Here is a 23,560-nt window from a genome sequence, read left to right on the forward strand (position 1 = left end):
GTCCCAAACCACAGGAGGCGGTTTAACATTGAAAAGTCCTTTCATGAACCTGGAAACCACTGGATGGTCAGAGAGGGGTTTCCCCGTCAATAGGCTGATGAAAAGCCGCAATTGAACTGAGATGGACTCTTATAGATGTGGACTTGAGGTCAGAATTGGATAAGTGCAAAAGATAGTCCAAAATAGAAGATAAGGAGGAATGCTGATGCTCCTTATGATGAGAAAAACACCATGTAGAAAATCTAGTCCATTTTTGGAGATAGCATTGTCTAGTTGTAAGCTTTCTAGAAGCTTCTAAAATGCGCTCTTACAGATTGAGAAAACTGAAGAGGGGTTATGTTGAGAGGTACCAGGCTGTCAGATGTAGAGACTGCAGGTTGGGATGAAGCAGAGATCCTTGACTCTGTGTAAGCAGAGAAGGAAAAACTGGTAGAAGGTATGGCTCCCTCCTGCTGAGTTGAAGTAGAAGGGAGTACCATGGTTGTCTCGGCCACCGAGGAGCGATTAGAATCATGGTGGCATGATCGTTCTTCAATTTGACCAGAGTCTTGAGAATGAGAGGGAATGGAGGAAATGCATAGAGGAAAAGATTCGTCCATTCCAGATGAAAAGCATCTGCCTCGAGGCAGTGAGGAGAGTATATCCTGGAGCAGAACTGAGGCAGTTTGTAGTTGTGGGGAGCTGCGAAGAGGTCTATCTGTGGCGTTCCCCACTATGAAAAATGTGATGAAGGGACGAGGAATGGAGAGTCCATTCGTGAGGTTGCAGGAGATGACTCAAGTTGTCCGCCAAGCAATTCTTTGCCCCTTGAATGTAGACAGCTTTGAGGAAGGTGTTGTGACGGATTGCCCATTCCCAAACCTCCAGAGCTTCTTGACAAAGGGAGGCAGATCCTGTCCCCCCCTGTTTGTTGACATAATACATGGCGACTTAATTGTCCATGTGAACGAGGACTATTGTGTCGTGAAGGAGATGTTGAAAAGCATGGAGAGCTTTGAGGATCGCTCTGAGTTCCAACTGATTGATATGACACTGACGATCCGTACTAGTCCAGAGGCCCGAGTACGGAGACCATTGAGATGAGCGCCCCAAGCGTAGGTCGAAGAGTCTGTCGTGAGGACCTTGAGGGGGCGGTTGAAAAAGCAAGCTTCTGGAAAGATTGGAAGAAAGCATCCACCAACGGAGACTGCTTCAAAGAAAGGGTGACTGATGTGTCGAGAAAGAGGATCGCGAACCTGCATGCATTGAGATGCCAGGGTCCACTGAAGAATTCTGAGGTGAAGTCTGGCAAAAGGAGTCACGTGTACTGTGGAGGCCATGTGACCCAGAAGCACCATCATGTGTCTCGTTGAGATGGAAGAGCGGGAAGACACTGTGTGACAGAGTTGAAGAAGAGCTTCCAGACGTTGTTGTGGAAGGAATGCTCTGAGTTGGACAGTGTCCAGAACAGCTCCAATGAATTGTAGATTCTTAGAGGGCTGAAGTTGAGATTTGGAAAAGTTGATTTCGAATCCCAAACTTTGCAGGAATCAGGTAGTCAGCTGGGTCGCTACAATAACCCTTTGAGATGTGGAATCTTTGATGAGCCAGTCGTCGAGGTAAGGAAATACCTGAAGACCATGATTTCTTAGAGCTGCTGCTACCACTACCAGGCACTTGGTGAACACTCTGGGAGACGAAGCCAGGCCAAAGGGTAGAACTCAATTGATATGCAGATTTCCCACCCGGGAGGCCGGATGACGGGAGGCCAGATGAATGGGAATGTGAGTGTAGGCCTCCTTGAGATCCAGAGAGCATAACCAGTCATTCTGCTCGAGAAGGGGATAAAGGGACAACATTCAAAACTTTTGACTAGAAATTTGTTGAGAGCCCCGAGATCCAGAATGGGTCACAGATCGCCCGTCTTCTTCGGCACAAGGAAGTAACAGGAGTAAACCCCGCTGTTCTGCTGTTCCAAGGGAACTGGTTCGATGGCATGAAGATGAAGCAGAGCTTGAGCTTCCTGAAGAAGAAGGGCGATCTGGGATGGATTGGAAGGATACTCTCTTGGAGGAAAGCTCTGGTGGAACCTGAGTGAAATGGAGATAGTATCCTTCTATGATGATGGTAAGTACCCAGAGGTCGGATGTAATTAACGTCCATCGGTTGTAAAAATGATGGAGACGACCTCCGATAGGGGGAAAAAAAGAGACAGAGACAGAACGGTGGAGGTTATGCTCTGTTGTAAACAGTCAAAAAGGCTGAGAAGCCTTAGGTGCAGCAGAAGGTTGGGATTTCTGTTGCTTTTGAGGTTGCTGTTTTTTCAAAGGAGGGCGAGTATAAGGAGCCGGCTTTGGAGCAAAACGCCTTTGATAGATAACAGCAGGGTGTGCAGGCTTGACAGGAGCTGGCTTTGGTTTAGGTCTGACGATTGAAGCAAAAAATTTTTCATGGTCAGAAAATTTCTTGGTGGCTGCCTTGATGGATTCATCAAAGAGGTCATTGCCTTGACGAGGAAGGTTAGCTAAGCGGTCCTGTAGGTTAGAGTCCATGTCAATGGTACAAAGCCATGCAAAACGACGCATAGCAACAGAGCAAGCAGCTGCTCGGGCAGATACTCAAAGGCATCATAAGATGATTGCAGGAGATGGAGACGTAACCGAGAGAAAGAAGCAATGACTTCTTGAAACTCAAAATGCATGTGGTTATCCATATAAGCCAAAAACTTCGGTAGAAGAGAAAGTAGAAATTCAAAATAAGTGATGAAATAAAAATAATTGAGGACTTTAGAGGACATCATAGCATTCTGATAGATGTGACGTCCAAATTTGTCCATAGTCTTCCCCTCCCTTTCAGGAGGGACTGTGGCATAGACCTTGGAAGGATGGGATCTCTTCAAGGAATCAACTAGCAGAGATTGATGAGATAACTGTGAGTTGTCAAATCCCTTGCGATACACAGTCTTATACCTCGAGTCCAATTTTCCTGGAACTGCTGGTATGGAAAAGGGAGTCTCCATGTATCGAGCAAAGTCTGGTCCAAAAGCTTATGAAGTGGAAGCTTGAGATATTCTGCCGGAGGCTGAGGAAGACGCATGACTTCTAGATATTCCTTAGGATATTTGGAGCCAGTATCCAATTGTACATCCAAGTCTACAGCCATCTGTCGCAGGAAAGACGAGAAAGATAGCTGATCTGGCAATGCTTTGCTTCGAGAAGGACTCGAGGATGTCGAGGCAGCTTGTGTCAACGAAGAAGCTTTGGCATGGACGAGGCAATCGAGACCGGAATATCCTCGAGGTCCGTCATCGGAGACCTCGAATGAGGAGTCGATGGTCTGGTCGAGGTTGGAGTAGAACGAGGCTTCGAGGAAGATGGTTTATCCTGCGAAGAACGATGCCTGGAAGAATGCCTCGATGAAGGCCTCGAACGGTGGTGAGAACTGTGTCTGGAACCAGATCTCGAGGATCGAGGAGATTTCGCCTCTGAGACGTAAGCAGCCAATGCCGATGTATGAATAGGAGTAGAGGCTGTAGATTGAAGCTCCAGAGGCTTGGAGGAGGATCCTCGATGCACTCGCAAAGACTCTGCTCCTTGCTGAGAGTGTGAGGATTCTCGTCTATGCACTTGCAAAGAATCTGCTCCTTGCTTTTCGTGCTTGGATGGCAGGCCAGGCACTCGCAGAGACTCTGCTCCCTGCAAAGAGTGTGGAATTTCCGACTGGGACATAGGAAGCAGCTCGACCTCGCGGGAGTCTGCTGAATGCTCAGGCAGGGTAAGAGGAAGCAGTTTAGGACCCATAATAGTAAGGTACTGAAGAAACTGCTTCTCTAATATGGGCTGGAAAGAAGCCTGCAAGGATGGATCCGCGTCTGAAACCGGACCACCTGCCTTGACTGGAGGTTCCTTCGAGGCAGTGTGAGTATGCTTCGACTTAGTAGTCTTGGACACTTTAATCACCACTGGTGGAATAAACTGCTGAATTATCTGACCTGAGGAAACAGGGGAAGATACAGCAGATGATGTCGAAGCAAGAGCCGCTGCAAAAGATGAGGCTCGAAGTAGAAGCAGGAGGCGCGGAAGGAGGCTCGATGGAAGTCGAACCCGAAGACGCCTTCAAAGTCGAGCGATCAGTCAAAGACTCCATCTTGAAAAGCTTGTCCACTAGAATGCAACGACGCTATAAAGCACGAGGCTGACGTGTTTGGCAAGGCAGGCACGACCTAGGATGATTTTTCTGCCCAAGGCACTTGAGGCATTGTCCGCGAGAGAGATCGCGCGCTGACACTTGCTACACCTCTTAAAGCCTGTAACAGGCCGGGACATAGGAAGAAAAATAGCCGCCGCAAAGTCGAAGCTTGCGGGCTGCCGCCGAACGGCCTGTCCCGGAAAACGAACGGAAGACAAAAAAAAATTTATTTTTTTTTTTAACTAAAAGAGAAACAAAATAAAACAGCGATTCATGAAGAAAACAACACCAACCGCGGTTAAGAGAAGGCAAAAGTGAACGAAGTTGAATGCAGAGAGTCAAAGACAGACTTCTCGGCTCCGCAGAAAACTAAGGAGACGCGTCCTGTGCTGGGCGGGAAGGCACTCGCGCATGCGCGGTGCGGGCGACTCAAAACTTCGAGTTTCTTCAAGCAAGTCTGCTTGTGAGGCGTCCGCATCTGGGCTCAGTCGGATGACGTCGCCCATATGTGAGAATACCTGCCTGCTTGTCCTGGGATATAACAAAATATCCAGACAAGGTAGAAAAAATTGTTTTATTTGTTAACTGGAATATGTTAGACTGGGCTCAGTCGGATGACGTCGCCCATATGTGAGAATACCTGCCTGCTTGTCCTGGGATATAACAAAATATCCAGACAAGGTAGAAAAAATTGTTTTATTTGTTAACTGGAATATGTTAGCTTTGGGATATAATAAATTTCAAAGTGCCTAATTTCTAAGTGATCTTTTTTTCAGATAATACCTTTCTAAGTTCCTCTATGGTCTTCAGTTCCATCCAACCACCAGCCAAAGTATTTGAAGGCTTGTTTCTCTTTCTGGCTTTTATCATCAGACCTTAGTTTATTTAAAGTGCCTGTGCTCTATATTCTATGTTTTGTGCAAATCGATAAACTTTTTATACAACTTTAAAACTTTTGTACTTAGCTTTAGCTATTTCTTCATTCTTTTTTTAAACCTCGGGAAGGACCTTAAGGTTCAACCAGTTTCACCCAAAGGCTTTTTCAAGAACGGGTCTCCCCTTTTATTTTGCTCTACAGCTTCCCGACGTGTGTTCTTCTATGTAAAGAACACATGACCGCTACAACAAACAATCTGGCCACGGGCGATTGAGGCAAAATCCGCCTCCGCTGCCCTGCGCAGGAAAAGCAATCAGCACTGCCGGCATCTTCTATAGAGGAATGGAGAGAGCCTAGCTCCCCAACAAAAGTGTCAAGGAAGCAGCTGAAAAATGCTCCACTGAGCTCGTGCCGGCTCCTTCTGCTGCCGCCCCCCCCAACCTTGCTGCCAAAAAGAAGAAAAACTTACCCACACTGAACAAGGTACGGCCAACCGAAGGAGTCTTAACAAGTCTCCTGCCACGAGAGATCCTAAGCCTCTCGAAGGAGAAACAGCTGCCTTTTTTTTTTTTTTTTTACGTGGTGCGCCCTCACCTGGAGAGCTGCGTACAGCACTGGTCGCTGTATATGAAGAAGGACATGGCACTACTTGAGAGGGTCCAGAGAAGAGCAACTAAGATGGTTCAGGGGTTGGAGGAGTTGCCGTACAGCGAAAGATTAGAGAAACTGAGCCTCTTCTCCCTTGAACAGAGGAGATTGAGAGGGGACATGATCGAAACATTTAAGGTACTGAAGGGGATAGACTTAGTAGACAAGGACAGGTTGTTCACCCTCACCAAGGTAGGGAGAACGAGAGGGCACTCTTTAAAGTTGAAAGGGGATAGATTCCGTACAAACGTAAGGAAGTTCTTCTTCAACTAGAAAGTGGTGGAAAACTGGAACGTTCTCCCGGAGGCTGTCATAGGGTAAAACACCCTCCAGGGATTCAAAACAAAGTTAGACAAGTTCCTACTGAATAAGGACATACGCTGGTAGGGCTAGTCTCAATTAAGACGTTGGTCTTTGACCAAAAGGGCCACCGCTTGAGCAGACTGCTGGGCATGATGGACCACTGGTCTGACCCAGCAGTGGCATTTTTTATGTTCTTATGTAAAAGTAGAAGCAGAGAAGGCTCTATGTCCAATAGAAAAGGGGATCTGCGGTGAGGTGTTACCAGAAGAGGGTGAGGTAGGGAGCTTGGGGGGCCCAGGTGTAACCTCCAAAGCTGGCAGCATTCTGCAAGACACCCCTCTTTACAAATAGCCAAGCCTGGCTCGAAATCCACCCTCAGAATCCAGAAGCTATGAGGAACACATCCATCAGCCTGCTAGAGATAGAATATACTAGTTGGCCAGGAGGCTGTGCATCCAATAAGGCTGAGGACAACTCAATTCTCTATCGCCACCTGCTTGTTGATGGACGTAATCCCACTAATCTCTGGATTCATCTGCTGTTGATGACAAAGAAGATTTGTTGATGAAAATAATAAAACAATAATGCAAACCTTAGGAGTAAAGTATTCCCAGGCACATCCAATAAGGCTGAGGACAACTCAGTTCTCTATCGCCACCTGCTGGTTGATGGACGTAATCCCACTAATCTCTGGATTCATCTGCTGTTGATGACAAAGAAGATTTGTTGATGAAAATAATAAAACAATAATGCAAACCTTAGGAGTAAATTATTCCCAGGCACATCACACCAGTGACTATCTTCAGAAGTTAATGGAGGATGTTCTAGAAGATTTTGAAATTAAAAAGGAACAGATTCTATGTATTGTGACAGATGCTTCTAATAGGTTCAGCACAACTGAGAAAATGAAGAAAGTGATAGGATTAGAGGAAGACAGTTCTGCAAGTATTGGAGAAAGTGAAAGCGAAGAGAATACAGTGGAACCTTGGTTTACGAGCATAATTCATTCTAGAAGTATGCTCGTAAACCAAATTACTCGTAAATCAAAGCGAGTTGCTTGATTGGTTTCCCCACCCCCACCCCCGAGGCCATCAGTGCTGCTCCACCTCACCCCACCTCCCAAAAAGACCCCCCTACCCCCAAGGCTACTGGCGTGCTTTTGAACCCCCCCCCCCAAAAAAAAATCCGGCATCCCCCCCTGCACACCAGCACTGTCCACCTGCCTGACCGCACACAAGCCCTTACCCCAATGTGACACCAGCATGCAAAACCAACTCACAGGATGTGCCGGTGCCTGAAGATCCTGTCTCTTGCCTGGGCTGAGCCTTGAGCATCAAGTTTTCTTTATTTTTGATATACCATTTATCATACAGGTATCTAAACAGTTTACAATATGTAGTAAAAGTTAAAAAAAGAATAAAAACTTGGCAAAACTAAAAAAAATGGGAAACATTTATGCATGAACGTACATGATACATTAGGAAAGGATGGGAAGGAAAAGGTAATAAATTCATCAAGATGAAAATAAAAATAAGAGGAAAATGGGAGGGGGGAAGTACAATTAGGCTGGGGAGGTCACTTCTAAAAAAAGCCTTTTGGTTGCCTTAAGAATTCTGTAAAGGATAATTGAATTTCAAGGGAAAGAGTATTTACAAGGTAAAGGCGTCTTTAAACAGGAACGTTTTAAGTTTGGATTTGAATTTATCTAAAGAGTTTTCTAAATGAAGATCACTGGGGAGATCATTCCACAGTGTGGGAGCTGTGACAGAGAAAATGGATTTGCGTGCGGTGTCGTAAAAGTTGTCTTAATGGAGGAATAGTGAGCAGGTTTTGATTACCGTATTTTCGCGGATATAACGCGCACCCGTGTAAAACGCGCACACGGGTATAGCGCGCAGAAATCACGATGATATGTACAAAAACTTTTGTATACCGCGCTCACGGGTATACCGCGCATGATGCCCGACGCTCCTTTCGCCCGCCCTGACTTTCCGTGCGCTGTCCCGACTCTCCGTTCACCCCCCCATGACTTCCGTGCACTGCCCTGACTTTCCGTGCGCTGTCCCGACTCTCCGTTCACCCCCCCTGACTTCCGTGCACTGCCCTGACTTTCCGTGCGCTGTCCCGACTCTCCGTTCACCCCCCCTGACTTTCCGTGCACTGTCCCCCCTTGAAGTCCTGTCCCCCCTTGAAGGTCTGTCCCCATCCTGAAAGCCTGATGCCCCCCCCCGACGTCCGATACATCCCCCCCCCCCCGGCAGGACCACTCGCACCCTCACCCCGAAGGACCGCCGACTCCCCAACAATATCGGGCCAGGAGGGAGCCCAAACCCTCCTGGCCACGGCGACCCCCTAACCCCACCCCGCACTACATTACGGGCAGGAGGGATCCCAGGCCCTCCTGCCCTCGACGCAAACCCCCCCCCCCCAACGACCGCCCCCCCCCACGAACCCCCGCCCGTCCCCCAGCCGACCCGCGACCCCCCTGGCCGACCCCCACGACACCCCCACCCGCCTTCCCCGTACCTTTGTGTAGTTGAGCCAGAAGGGAGCCCAAACCCTCCTGGCCACGGCGACCCCCTAACCCACCCCGCACTACATTACGGGCAGGAGGGATCCCAGGCCCTCCTGCCCTCGACGCAAACCCCCCCCCCCCCCCCAACGACCGCCCCCCCCCAAGAACCTCCGACCGCCCCCCCCAGCCGACCCGCGACCCCCCTGGCCGACCCCCACGACCCCCCCACCCCCCTTCCCCGGACCTTTGGTAGTTGGCCGGACAGACGGGAGCCAAACCCGCCTGTCCGGCAGGCAGCCAACGAAGGAATGAGGCCGGATTGGCCCATCCGTCCTAAAGCTCCGCCTACTGGTGGGGCCTAAGGCGCGTGGGCCAATCAGAATAGGCCCTGGAGCCTTAGGTCCCACCTGGGGGCGCGGCCTGAGGCACATGGGCCCAACCCGACCATGTGTCTCAGGCCGCGCCCCCAGGTGGGACCTAAGGCTCCAGGGCCTATTCTGATTGGCCCACGCGCCTTAGGCCCCACCAGTAGGCGGAGCTTTAGGACGGATGGGCCAATCCGGCCTCATTCCTTCGTTGGCTGCCTGCCGGACAGGCGGGTTTGGCTCCCGTCTGTCCGGCCAACTAGCAAAGGTACGGGAAAGGGGGTTGGGGGGGTCGCGGGTCGGCTGGGGGGGCGGTCGGAGGTTCTTGGGGGGGGCGGTCGTTGGGGGGGGGGGAGGGGGGTTTGCGTCGAGGGCAGGAGGGCCTGGGATCCCTCCTGCCCGTAATGTAGTGCGGGGTGGGGTTAGGGGGTCGCCGTGGCCAGGAGGGTTTGGGCTCCCTTCTGGCCCGATATTGTCGGGAAGTCGGCGGTCCTTCGGGGTGGGGGTGCGAGTGGTCCTGCCGGGGGGGGGATGTATCGGACGTTGGGGAGTCGGCCGGGCAAGAGGGCTTGGGCTCCCTCTTGCTCCGATCGTGGATGCGGGTGCGGGTGGGAGCGCGTGCGAGCGGTCGTTCGGGGTGGGGGTGCGAGCGGTCCTGCTGGGGGGGTGAATCGGGCGTCAGGCGGGGTGGGAACTATGTTTAAAAACTTTTGTATACCGCGCTCAGGCATATAACGCGCGAGGGGTATGCGCGGTAGGTAAAAATGCGTATAACGCACGCGTTATATCCGCGAAAATACGGTACTAGATTGGAGAGTTCTGCAAGATGCATATGGAATTTAAAAAGTTTATTAATGAAGGCTGGTGGATGTGTGTTTTTTGTTTTAAAAGCAAGAAGGAAAAATTATGTTCTTACCTGTTAATTTTATTTCCTTTAGATGCAGCAGATGAATCCAGAGACCAATGGGATAGCACACATCTACCAGCAGGCGGAGATAGAGAAACTGATTAACAGGTGGTCCTATTGGCTGGCGCTGGCACTCCTCCTGTATAGCTCCTTGCCCAAGCATCCATAACCATCAATAGCCATAGCATATAAAAAACTTCTTTCCCATAACAAATCTCAAAAGGAAATAATACAGAATACAACCATCAATAATAAAACTTCGAAGGTTGAAAAAGAAAAAACCGACAGACAATATCCAGAAAGGGTGGGGCTCTGGATTCATCTGCTGCGTCTAAGGGAAAGAAAATTAACAGGTAAGAACATAATTTTTCCTTCCTTAGTAACAGCATCAGATGACTCCAAAGACCAATGGGATGTAGCAAAGCAATCCTCAATCTGGGTGGGAAGCAAACGCTCTCTCCGCAACAACCTAAGCACTAAATGCATCCACCACATGCACCCCTGCATCCAACCGGTAATGCTGAGATAAAGCACTCTTGGAAGACCAAATAGCCACGAGACCAAATTCCTCCAAGGAAAAATCCTTTGGACTGAGTCCAAGAAGTAGCCATCGCTCTGGCTGAATGGTCATGAAATTTTTTTGCCACCCGCTTCCCTGCCATCAAGCAAGCGTAAAGAATGTCTTCCTGGACCCATCGAGCAATGGAGGCTTTGGACGCCGCCATACGTTTGAGGTGTCCCTTGAAGAATACAAAAAGGTGATCTAAACAACTAAAAGTCGTTAGCAACCTAGCTCGCGGAGAATGCTACGCACTTTCAAAAACTGCAGTAAATAAAAGCATGTCTCTTCATTTTTCCTCCCAGAAAGAAGGAAGGAAAAGTAAGTGTCATAAAAGAAAGGATGACACCTCCTTAGAAAGAAATTGTGATACCCGTCCGAACTGACACCCTAGATTTTGTAAATCAGAAATAGGAATCCCCGCCGAACAAGGCCTGCAACTCAGAAAACCACCAAGCTGAAGCCATGGCCACAAGAAACCCCATTCAACAGCACAGCCCTTTAGAGTCTCAAAAGACAAGGATGAAATGAAGCCTTTAGTACACTGTGAAGAAGTACCTTAAGATTGTACTCCGGACAGGGCTTTCTAAGAGGTGTACAAATATACCATACTCCCGTTTAGGAACTGAACTACATGAAGCTGAGAAGTAAGCGAAGAACAATATACCTAGCCCTTGTAACAAGCTAAGAATGGCACTTGAAGCTGAAGGGAATTGAACGCTAAGCCCTTGGCAATACACTTTTGCCAAAAAAAGAACTCTGGAAGGGTGCAAATGTTGAGAAGTACCCAAGAAAGGAAAAACCTCCAAAAGGAAGCAGAAACCACAGGTGAAGAAGTCTATCGCCTGGATAAGAGAAGAAACAACCTGCTTCGCATAACCCTTACACGTCAGCCATGACTTTTCAAAAGCTAGGTCGCAATACCAAAGTAGTACGAATATCCATGTTGATATGTCCCTAAGTGAGCAAATCCAGAGATACCAGGAAACTCAACAGTCCGGCTGTCTAAAGACTTATCAGATCCACATAGCAAGGATGGCACAGCCAATCCAGAGATTCTACAAATACTGTGCCATGAAAGCGAGCTTGAGATGGCAAATCCAAGCCATCATCAGCCAGGGGAAAACACTGAAAACCAGAGGACATAATTTGAGGTTGAGGGTTGGTAGATTCAAAGGCAATGTTAGGAAATTCTACTTTACGGAGAGGGTGGTGGATGCCTGGAATGCGCTCCTGAGAGAGGTGGTGGAGAGAAACTGTGACTGAGTTCAAAGAAGCGTGGGATGAACACAGAGGATCTAGAATCAGAAAATATTAAATATTGAACTAAGGTCAGTACTGGGCAGACTTGCACTGTCTGTGTATGACCGTTTGGTGGAGGATTGGCTAGGAGGGTGTAGATGGGCTGGAGTAGGTTTTAACAGAGATTTCGGCAGTTGAAACCCAAGCACAGTGCTTTGGATTCTTGCCCAGAAATAGCTAAGAAAAAAATTAAAAATTTAAATTGAATCAGGTTGGGCAGACTGGATGGACCATTTGGATCTTTATCTGCTGTCATCTACTATGTTATGTTACATTATAGCGTCTTCTCCCTCATGAGAAAGCCTAAAGAGTCATTGGAAGAATTCAAGATCCCCTCAGAATGAAGTGCAAAAGGTCAGGGAACGGCAGGATGAGAACTGCAGGATCTGTAAGAAGAAAGAAATTCTCCTAGGAAAAATCAAGTTTCGCAATGTAAAGAGGAGTATACTGGAACCATGAAAACAGTACTAACTCCATGCAACATGAGCTAAATATGTATATCCTTTAAAATGAATACGTACTAGACGCAATCAAGATGCTGCATCTACCGCCCCATGGAAAACAACAGCATCCTAACAGGTATCAGACAAAGCTCACATCGCTAATGAGAGCCTCAGGGATGAGGATAACCGCCAAATAGCGCGCACTCCTCTGCGGGTTTGATAGAATAGGTAACTGGTTCCTGGTTAGAAGGAGCTGAACAGCCTTTCCTGTCTGGTCGGGGGGGGGGGGGGGGTCCATCTAGCATGTGCCATGAGAAGATGGCGACAGGAGAAACCAGCGTGATAAGCATGGAAATCTGAAGTCCAGGCCCTCTCAGAAATAGAGAAAGAGAGTCCTGGACGCAGGAAGATGCGAAGTGTCATTATGCCCATAGAGACAGCCCGAACTTGGAAACTGTTAGTACTACCTTTAGGCATATATATCCTATGCTACTACTAGACACATGCAGAGCAGCACAGAGGCCCAAATAAGAAGGACAGTTACCAACAGACAAAGGCTCAATCTGCAGGGACCCCAAGAGAGACAATGAGATACCCGTGTAAAATATGGGGCACTATCTTACTGCTGATATCACTGTGCCGCGAGTTGCCTTATGTCGATCCAGTCCGGTGACAAACCGAGTCTGGGTGACCTAGCACAGGTCAGAGTCTCTCTGGTAATCCCCTTGAGTGCTAACCCTAGAGTCCGATTAAACTAGCAGTTTCCTTCAAGGGAATACAGCAGGAACACAAACAAGACATAAATCTGCCCAAGCTTGTCCCAAAGCTGGTGAAACACGTTCAACTTGGCTGAACCGGAAAGGAAAAAAGCCGCGGCATACCCTGAACAAAGTCAGCTGGAAATAAACTACTGGAACGCTGCAGCTCTCCTGCCATCGCCGGAGACCCAAGGGCACGCCTGATTCTCGCTGACATGTGGCCGCTGCATCAACGCTCCTAGAAACATAGTCGGATTCAAGCCCCGCAAAATTTACCCTGCCGCGGCCTGTATAGAAAGAAAATCAGACTCGGGGAATAACCAGAAGAACGGTGCGGTGCTTCCCACAGTGCTGGAAAAACATGTCCCATCTTGTGCGTGCTGCTATAAACCGGCACCTGCACAATCAACTGCACATGGCCATGACAAACACCGACGAAAGAGAGCCTCAGAATAAACAGGACTACTACTGCTGCACTGAAACCCAACAAGGAGAACAAGTGCGAGAATGAAATCGAACCGCTATTGCCGCACTGTAATCAACATGGAAATGAAGCACGTGCATGCAAAGGGCGGGAAAGTCCCGGTTCCCTCAACGGATTTCTAGTCATAAAACTTAGCCTCATAAAATATCCATTCCTTAAACATACGTTGACCGAACCCACAGTACTAAGACTCCCAAACAGAACCTGAAGTTTAAACAACAGTAAAAAACACATACATACTCGCAAGCTTGTTGTTAGGGCCGGTTAAAGCCAGTAAGAGCTGGTTGTGCAGCACTAACAGGGCAGAATGTAGCAACTGTGGTCTCCTTTATTTTATTTTATTTAAACAGAGAAGGGAAAGAAGAAAAAACTGAGACCCAGTCAGACCCTCTAGCAATGGAGGGAGGGTGAGGCAGGGACCTGGGGGGGCTCAGGTGTAACCCCTAAAGCCGGCACCATTCAGCCAGACACTGAAGAGAAAATCTCAACAGGAGAAATAGCATTGCCAGCTCACTGAAGAGAAACCTCAACAGGGGAAAATAAAGTTCCAGTCACAGCCAGAAAGCACAGTTACTTACCGTAACAGGTGTTATCCAGGGACAGCAGGCAGATATTCTCACATGTGGGTGACGTCATCTACGGAGCCCCAGCGCGGACAGCTTTTCAAGCAAACTTGATTGAAGTTTCAAGTTTGCTACACTGCACCACGCATGTGCATGCCTTCTTGCCCACTAGAGGGCACATCCCACCTCGTGGTCCTCAGTTCCATAACTAGCAAAGAAGCCATCCTCGGGGAGGCGGGCGGGTTGTGAGAATATCTGCCTGCTGTCCCTGGATAACACCTGTTACGGTAAGTAACTGTGCTTTATCCCAGGACAAGCAGGCAGCATATTCTCACATGTGGATGACCTCCAAGCCAACCAAAAAAGGGCAGGTGGGAGGATGGCCATTTAGGAAAACAGATTACGTAACACCGACTGGCCAAACCGGCCGTCGCTTCTGGACAAAGTGTCCAGACAATAGTGGGAGGTGAACGTATGAACCGAAGACCAAGTGGCAGCTTTACATATGTCCTCCATAGGAGTAGATCGGAGGAAAGCAACCGAAGCTGCCATCGCCCGGACCTTATGCCCCGTGACGCGACCCAGGAGCGTAAGACCAGCCTGAGCGTAGCAAAAAGAAATACAAGCAGCCAACCAGTTGGACAAGGTGCGCTTGGAAACAGGATGTCCTAAACGATTAGGATCAAAGGACAAAAACAATTGAGGAACCTTCCTATGAGACCTGGTACGTTGGAGATAAAATGCCAACACCCTCTTACAGTCAAGCGTGTGGAGCGCCGTCTCGCCAGGATGGGAGTGGGGCTTAGGAAAGAACACAGGAAGGACAATGGACTGATTGAGGTGGAAATCAGACACAACTTTAGGTAAAAATTTTGGATGGGTGCGAAGGACCACCTTGTCATGATGGAACACCGTGAAAGGCGGGTCCGCAACCAAAGCTTGCAACTCACTAATCCGTCGAGCAGATGTGAGGGCAATCAGAAATACCACCTTCCAAGTAAGGAATTTCAGGAGAGACTTGTCGATAGGCTCAAAGGGAGGTTTCATCAGTTGAGCTAAGACAACATTCAAATCCCAAACGACGGGAGGAGGCTTCAGAGGGGGACAAACATTGATCAGACCCTTCATGAAACGTGTCACCAGAGGATGAAGCGAAAGAGAACGTCCGTCCAAGTGCCGATGGAAAGCAGAAATGGCACTGAGATGTACCCGGACAGATGTCGTCTTCAGGCCGGAATTAGACAAATGTAACAAATAGTCCAGTACCGAAGACACCGGGACCGATCCCGGATCCAGATGACGCGAAGAACACCAGGAGGAAAACCTGGTCCACTTCTGGGAATAACAAAGCCTGGTCGAGACCTTGCGCGAGGCTTCCAAAACTTCCTGCACCGACCGTGAAACCGGGACCGAAGTCAAGGGGAAAGGAACCAAGCGGTCAGGTGTAATGACTGAAGATTGGGATGTAACAGCGAACCCCGACTCTGAGATAGCAGAGAGGGAAACACAGGCAGAAGCAGAGGCTCCCTGACACTGAGTTGAAGAAGCAGGGAGAACCAGTGTTGACGAGGCCACCGAGGCGCAATAAGAATCATAGTGGCTCTGGATGATTTGAGACGAACCAACGTCCTCAAGATCAGCGGAAAAGGAGGAAACGCATAAAGGAACCTCCCTCCCCAGTCGAGAAGGAAGGCGTCCGCTTCCAGACGGTCCGGGGAGTACCTCCGAGAACAATACAGGGGTAGTTTGCGAGTCTCCGGGGAGGCAAACAGGTCCACTTGTGGAGTCCCCCAGCGGTCGAAGACCTCACGCAGGACTCGGGAGTTAAGCGACCACTCGTGCGGCTGGAGAAGACGACTGAGTTTGTCGGCCAGACAATTCTTCTCTCCCTGAATGTAAACCGTCCGCAGGAAGATGTTCTGGGAGACCGCCCATTCCCAAAGGCGCAGGGCTTCCCGGCACAGGGACCAAGAGCCCGTTCCCCCTTGTTTGTTCACATAATACATGGCCACCTGGTTGTCCGTCTGCACAAGGACTACCTGATCGTGCAGCAGGTGGCAGAATGCTCGAGCAGCCAGAAAAATGGCACGAAGTTCTAAAACATTGATGTGACAACTCCGGTCCTCTGCCGACCATAGACCTTGAGTCCGCAGACCGTCCAGATGAGCTCCCCACGCATACTCCGAAGAGTCCATGGTCAGGACCTTGCGATGCGGAGGAACGAGAAAGAGCAAACCCCCTGAAAGATTGGAAGAGTTTGTCCACCAACGGAGCGAGCATCTCAAGGAAGGAGTCACAGTTATAGGGGAGGAGACTGGGTCCCGATCCTGACGCCACTGGGAGGCCAAGGTCCACTGAGGAAGCCTCAGGTGCAAACGGGCGAACGGAGTGACATGGACCGTCGACGCCATATGGCCAAGCAGAACCATCATGCGCTGCGCCGAAACTGAGGGCAGCAACGAAACCTGGCGACTCAATCGAAGCAGGACCTCCAACCGTGGCGGGGGGAGGAACAAACGGAGGCGAACCGTGTCCAGCACGGCCCCGATAAACTGAAGGGATTGAGTCGGGCACAACTGAGACTTGGGGAAGTTCACTTCGAACCCCAGACGTTGAAGGAAGATGATAGTCTGTCGGGTCGCTGAAATAACCCCTTCCTTGGAGGACGCCTTGATCAGCCAATCGTCCAGGTAGGGAAACACCTGCAGCCCCCGAGATCTCAGGGCTGCCGCGACCACCACCATACACTTCGTGAAGACTCGAGGGGACGAAGCCAGTCCAAAGGGGAGGACCCGATACTGGAGGTGCAACTCCCCCACCTGGAACCTGAGGAACTTGCGGAAGGCGGGATGCACCGGAACATGAGTTTATGCTTCCTTCAGGTCCAGGGAGCACATCCAGTCCCCCGATTCTAACAGAGGGTACAGGACTGGAAGGGACAACATACGGAACTTCTCCCGGACAAGGAACTTGTTGAGCCTCCGGAGGTCCAGAATGGGGCGTAAGTCCTCTGTCTTCTTCGGGACCAAAAAATAACGGGAGTAAAACCCCCGTCCCTTTTGGTTCGGGGGCACGGGCTCCACCGCCCGAAGGCTCAACAAGGTCCTGGCTTCCGACAGGAGAAGAGGAAGCTGGTCTCGACAGCCAGGAGAAGCCCCCAGCGGATGTTCTGGCGGCATGGCTAAGAAGTTTAGCGAGTAACCCTCGGAGATGATCCGGAGCACCCAAGCGTCCGACGTGATCTCGGCCCAGGCTGGAAGAAAGGCCTGCAATCGGCCCCCGATAGGAAAGGGGTCCTTTGACAGCGCGGAGGGGGCCCGCCCCCAACCGCGCATCACGTCAAAAAGACGGAGCCGGTTTAGACGCCCCTTGCGCCCGAGGCTTTGGTTGGGACGCTCTGTCCTGCTGAGGGAGACGCCGGGGCGGAGGCCTCGAGAAAGCCGGCGTCGACTTCTGCGGGTATCGCTGCCGAGGAGGTCTAAATGGCTTCTGCGGCGGGGCCCGGGGTTCAGGACGGACCAATGAGGCGATAGAGCGCTCATGTTCAGACAAGCGTTTGGTCGCCGCCTCCAAGGACTCATCGAACAACACACATGGAAGATTGGCCAGACGTTCTTGCAAGTTCGGGTCCATATCCAGGGTACGAAGCCATGCGAGACGGCGCATCGCCACCGCAAAGGCGGATACACGAGAGGCCAACTCAAACGCATCGTAAACTGCGTGAAAAAGGTAGAGACGCAGCTGAGACAAATTGGCCATAAAGGTACCAAAATCCCCCTTGTGGGAATCCGGCATGACCCCATAATACCTGGGCAACGCCTTCACCATCTGCCTTAAATAGGATGAGAAGGTGAATGCGTAATTAAGGACCCTGGCAGCCATCATGGAGTTGGAATAGAGGCGACGACCAAACTTGTCCAGGGTCCGTCCCTCCCGCCCGGGGGGGGACCGCAGCAGAGACCCTAGAAGGCTGAGACTTCTTCAACGCCGACTCCACCAGCAACGACTGGTGGGACAGCTGTGCTTTGTCGAAGCCTTTGCAAGGGACCGTACGGTACTTCAACTCCATCTTTGATGGAACCGCTGTGACTGTAAGAGGGGAGTCCAAGTTTCTCAGGAAGGTCTGATGTAGAACCTTGGGGGAGAGGGCAAATCCTGCTCCTCCAAAAATTCCTTCGTGTATTGAGAGCCTGACATAAGGTCAAGGTCCAAAGCCCTCCCCATCTCAAGCACAAATCTGGAAAAGGAGGAGGGCTTCGAAGGTGGAGAGGGAGATCGAGAAGCCCGCGTCGCCCAAAAAGAAGGGGAAGCCTCACGGGAGTAACGAGGCTCCTTACAGGTGCCAGACCCCGAACCCCAAGAAGCCTCACCCAGCAACCTCGACGGGGTCGGGGACCGCCCATGCCCCGAGGAACCCCTGCGGGAAGTCCCCGGGGTATGAGGCACCGAGGCACGCCCCTTCCGTCTCGGCGAAGAGTCCCTCAAAAACTCCACCTCGGAGGAACGGAAAAGCCTCGGATCATCGAGGCGGAGCTCGGAGACCCGCATGGTCTCAGCCTCGGTCAGCGAGGAGCGACCGCGGTGTCGAGGAGAGCCCCGTTGACGTTTGGGCTTCCTTGGCCGATGCTTCGCCCGAGGCCGACCTGAGGGAGAGGAGCCCCGGGAGGACCTCGACGAGGAAGAAGAGGAAGAGATCCTCCGAACCCTCCGCACCTTGTCCCGAGGCCACACGCTCCGCTCAGGCTGGTCAACCGAGGTCGAGGGCAAGGTCGGGGTCGAGGCCAAAGCCACCCCGGGGGCCGAAGTCGAGGGTACCGAGACCGAGGCCGCCGAAGCCGGGGCTGACGAGGCCAAAGACGGTTGGAGGTGCGCGAGGGCACCGGACAGTTCCGAGGCAATGAGCACACGGAGCAAGTCTTGAAAGACGGGAACCCCCATCATAGTCGGCAGATCCTGGGCCGGCGGGTGCTCCCTCGAGGGCGACCTCGGTCTCGAGTATTCCCGCAGGACACCCGACTTCGACGCTCGGGGCGGGGCCGAGGACGGCCCACCCGCCCCCGTCGATGAGCCCGAGGATGGCTTCTTCGAGGCTGGAAGAGAAGAAGGAAGTGAGGACTTACCCACCGTCGACTTCGGGGTCGAGGACGCTGGCCTCGACGAAGCAGGCTGTCGGGGCGAGGTCGAGGGAGTCGAGGCCGAGGTCAAGGCCGGGGCCGAAGCCTTCCCCACCGCGGGGTCGACAGCGAAGAGCTCCGCCATCCGAGCGCAACGGCGGCGGAGAGCTCTCGGCTGAAAAGTAGAGCACCGAGTGCAGGAGTCGGTCTGGTGCTCAGGACCCAGACAAAGTAAGCACCACCGGTGGGGATCGGTGATGGAAAGCAGCCGATCGCACCGGGTGCACTTTTTAAAACCCGTCAAGGGACGGGACATGGGCCCAAAAACAGGCCGGGAACGAACGAGGTCCCGCGGCCCGCGGCTACCGGGAGCCCCCGGAGCCGAACGAAATAGGTTTATTATTTTGTTTTTTGTTTTGTTTTTTTTTTTTACGAAAAAAGACACACGAACAAAGTAAAAACACAAATTAAGCACAGCGACCGAGAAAAAACCACTCAGCCGCGGTGTCAGAAGGCAAATTAGAAGAGCACAAATTCCACAGGGCTTCTGGCTCCGCGGAAAAAACTGAACTGAGGACCACGAGGTGGGGATGCGCCCTCTAGTGGGCAAGAAGGCATGCACATGCGTGGTGCAGCATAGCAAACTTGAAACTTCAATCAAGTTTGCTTGAAAAGCTGTCCGCGCTGGGGCTCCGTAGATGACGTCACCCACATGTGAGAATATCATGCCTGCTTGTCCTGGGATAAAAAACATGTCCCATCTCATGCTGCTGTAAACCGGCACCTGCACAATCAGCTGCACATGGCCGTGACAAACACCGATGAAAGAAAGCCTCAGAATAAACAGGACTACTATTGCTGCACTGAAACCCAACAAGGAAACCAAGCGAGTGCATGCAAAGGGTGGGAAATCCCGGCTCCTTCCACGGATTTCTAGTCATAAAACTTAGCCTCAATAAAATATCCATGCCTTAAACGTACGTTGACCGAACCCACATTACTAAGACTCCCAAACAGAATCTGAAGTTCAAACAGACATACTCACAAGCTTGTTGTTAGGGCCGGTTGAAGCCAGTTAAATCTGGTTGATCAGCAGTAACCAGGCAGAATGGAGGAACTGTGGTCTCTTTGGTTTTTTTTTACAGAGAAGGGAAAGAAGAAAAATATTGAGACCCAGTCAGACCCTCTATCACTGGAGGGAGGGTGAGGCAGGGACCTGGGGGGGGGGGCAGGTATAACCCCTAAAACCGGTACCGTTCAGCCAGACACCCCTGTCTCACTGAAGAGAAAATCTCAACAGGAGAAATAGCATTGCCAGCTCACTGAAGAGAAACCTCAACAGGAGAAAATAAAGTTCTAGTCACAGCCAGAATTCAGGAGCTAGTTGAATAGCAACCTTTTCCTGCTGGGAAATAGAGAATACTGGATAAACAGGAGGTGTGCCAGCCAATAGGACCACCTGTTAATCAGTTTCCCTATCTCCGCCTGCTGGTAGATGTGGGCTATCCCATTGGTCTCTGGATTCATCTGTTGCTAGGGAAAAGTCTTTTTTGTTTATTTTGTTTACATCATGGCGCCAGTGTGGTTGGGAGAAGGCAGAGGGGGTGAAGAGGTTATGAAAGGGGTGAAGAGGCTATAAAATAAATCCACCAGGATGTTTTATAAAAACACCCAATTGGGCAGGAAAATCGAATTGAAAAAATATCGATTCAATAGGCTGAATCGAATCAAAATTTTTTTTCCTGAATCGGGCAGCACTAGTGGACAGTAGTCACGGGGACGTGGCGGGGACAGTGGTCGCAGGGAAAGGGCAGTGACGGGGGCAAATTTTTTTCCCGTGTCATTCTCTAATTGCAACTTCAGAGAGAAGGCTTCTGGTTCAGGCGCAGGATGTGCATAGAAGCTGCCGCCCGCGGTTTTTTGCACTGCAGCAGTGAGGAGGAGGGAGCCGGCCAGAAGATAACACTGGGGGCGGCAATGAAAACGCCACATTGCACCGCAGGCCGCATAAAATGGCCAGATATGGCCCATGGGCCTTGAGTTTGACACCTGTTCAGTAGAGCGTCAATGTCCTAGCCAGTAGTTCTGTGGTTTAAATGGCATGTATGTTGCCTTCCTTCAATCAACGTGCAAAATACATTAGCATACTAAATACAGAGGAGTCTGAGTTATGGGTATCAGAAACTGAGGAGTCTGAGTCGAAGGATTTATCTACCGACTCCACAGCCCTAATAGTAACTATAAGGAGTTTTACCTCATGCATGTCATATACTTGTAATATAGTTGTTATATGAATGAATGAATAATATAGTTTATAAATCTTACCTTAATTGCTTCTGATAATTTCAGCTATACATAGCTGAAAGCAGTGCAACATGCATAAAGTGAAAAACTATCAAAGTATCAACTGCACGAGACAAGATATTGGACAAACTATTTTGAGTCCCTCGGTATTATAAAGAATGATTCTTCATGAAAAACTTGTGTCTTGTGTCCAGCGGTCATGTCTGCAACCACATTCAGCTCTTACCTCCTCCAGAACCGGACACACGCACAAGCTGCACTGCCTCCAATTACCGCCTCACTGCTGTAACCCTGGACTTGGTCCTAAATAGCATAACAGGAAGGACAGCTGATGTAGAAGTCACGGACCCGCTGGGGACAAGCGATCACAGCATGATCAATTTTAAAATTGGCATCAGAAAAGGGAAACCAATCAAGACCCAAACCACAACCTTTAACTTCAAAAAAGGGAATTATGACAGCATGAGAGCCATGGTTAATAAACAGCTCAAGTAAAGGAAAGCCGAAATCCAAGTGTGGTCCCTACTAAAAAACATCATCACCGAAGCACAGAATCTCTACATTCCGCAGACAATCAAAGGAAGGCGAAACAAGAACAAAGGAGAACCAGCTTGGCTATCTAAAGAGGTGAAGGATGCAGTGAGAGAAAAGAGGAACTCGTTTAAAAAATGGAAACGTGAAAAAACGGAGGCCTGGAACTGTCACAAGGTCGACCAGAAAAAGTGTCATAAAGTGGTAAGACGCCAAAAAGGTCTATGAGGAAAAGATAGCGCAAGAAGCCAAAAACTTCAAGCCCTTTTTTAGATATATAAAAGGGAAAAAACCAGCAAGAGAGGCAGTAGGCCCTCTCAACGACCAAGGAAGAAAAGGGTGCATTAAAGAAGACAAACAGATTGCAGATAGGCTAAATTCATTCTTTGCCTCTGTCTTTACCAATGAGGACACTACAACAACGCCAGAAACAGGGAGGGTATTCGAGGGAGACATAGAGGAAAGCCTCACCACAGTGAATGTGGATCTGAACAAGATATACTATCAGATTGACAAACTAAAAAGTGACAAATCCCCTGGACCGGATGTAATTCACCCGAGAGTATTAAAGGAGCTTAAGGTTGAAATTGATGAACTATTACAAACCCTAGCTAACATGTCAATTAGAACCGGGCAAATACCAGATGATTGGAAGATAGCGAATGTCACCCCAATCTTCAAAAAAGGATCAAGAGGAGAACCGGGCAACTATAAACCTGCGAGTCTTACGTCAGTTCCTGGGAAGATGGTTGAAGCACTAATCAAGAATAGCATAGTGCAACACCTGGAAAATCACGAGCTGATGAGAGTCTTATGGGTAATATTTTTTTTTTAAATAAATAAAAAGTTATGAAGACATATTTGTAAGAATCCCCATAGTTTTTAAGGGCTAAACATATCCTTCTCCAACTCTCTCCACATAGGAAACAACTTTTCAAAATAATTGGCGGTGCTAAAGCCAATGGAAATGGCCTCTCCCTGAACACAATCAAAGAGATGATTCAATTTTAGGGGTGCTCAAGCACCTACAGAGCTGGCTCCTATATTATGCATCCCCTTGCCTCCTCCCTATACCCGGTCACGTACTGAAAATATTTCTGATGGGTTAATGTCTTGAAGTATTTTCACATGTAAAAGGAAAGCAAAGCATACCACAGGCTATAAAGAGAAGCCGCTCCCTTTCCCCAATGTCTACCCGCATCCCCGCTCCCCTTTCCTGTATATACACCCAATCCCCGGACTCATGCTTCCCTTCCCCGTATCAACTCCCAATCCCAGATTCTTCTTCCCCATTTTCTCACCACCTTTCTTCCTCAGCAGCCGCAATTTCCTCCACCAAAATCGCTTGTTAACGTTTTAAACTAGAACGTTTTCCGAACAGACCAATCACAGCATACGTATGCATTATGAATACCCCTATTGGTCCAACAGCGACTTGATTGTTGAGAAAAGAACTGCAAAGGATTTCTGGGAAATGAAGTCTGTTAGTTGCTAGCCGTCATAGATGTTATGCGACTTTAACCTCTGGGCTGTAGATGAAGTATATTGAAGAGTGATCACACTGCACTGATTGTATCGCAAGACTAGTGGAGAACTGTGAAAGCAGAATAGTAAGCATCTAGTAAGAACATAATAATTGCCGCTGCTGGGTCAGACCAATGGTCCATCATGCCCAGCAATCCGCTCACGCGAGGGCCCTCTGGTCAAAGACCAGCACCCT

At 49.8% G+C, this 23,560-nt stretch overlaps 1 protein-coding gene across 6 annotated transcripts in view; it reads right to left on the reverse strand.

Annotated features, from left to right (window-relative positions):
- Positions 1-23,163, reverse strand: part of TPX2 (TPX2 microtubule nucleation factor) — a 221,505-nt gene extending 198,342 nt beyond the window's left edge. For 4 of the 6 annotated variants that reach the window (XM_033962529.1, XM_033962528.1, XM_033962527.1 and 1 more), the window contains exons 1-2: positions 7,275-7,334; positions 6,588-6,698 (exon numbers count right to left, since the gene is read on the reverse strand). The gene's annotated coding sequence lies outside the window, so the exon portion shown is untranslated. Of the gene's footprint in view, positions 1-6,587; positions 6,699-7,274; positions 7,335-23,141 lie in introns of those variants that run through there. The other 2 variants (XM_033962526.1, XM_033962525.1) reach the window with 2 other exon arrangements.
- Positions 23,164-23,560: the final 397 nt, after the last annotated feature.

This window comes from Geotrypetes seraphini, chromosome 11 (genome assembly GCF_902459505.1).
Source record: "Geotrypetes seraphini chromosome 11, aGeoSer1.1, whole genome shotgun sequence".
NCBI classification, from domain to species: Eukaryota; Metazoa; Chordata; class Amphibia; order Gymnophiona; family Dermophiidae; genus Geotrypetes; species Geotrypetes seraphini.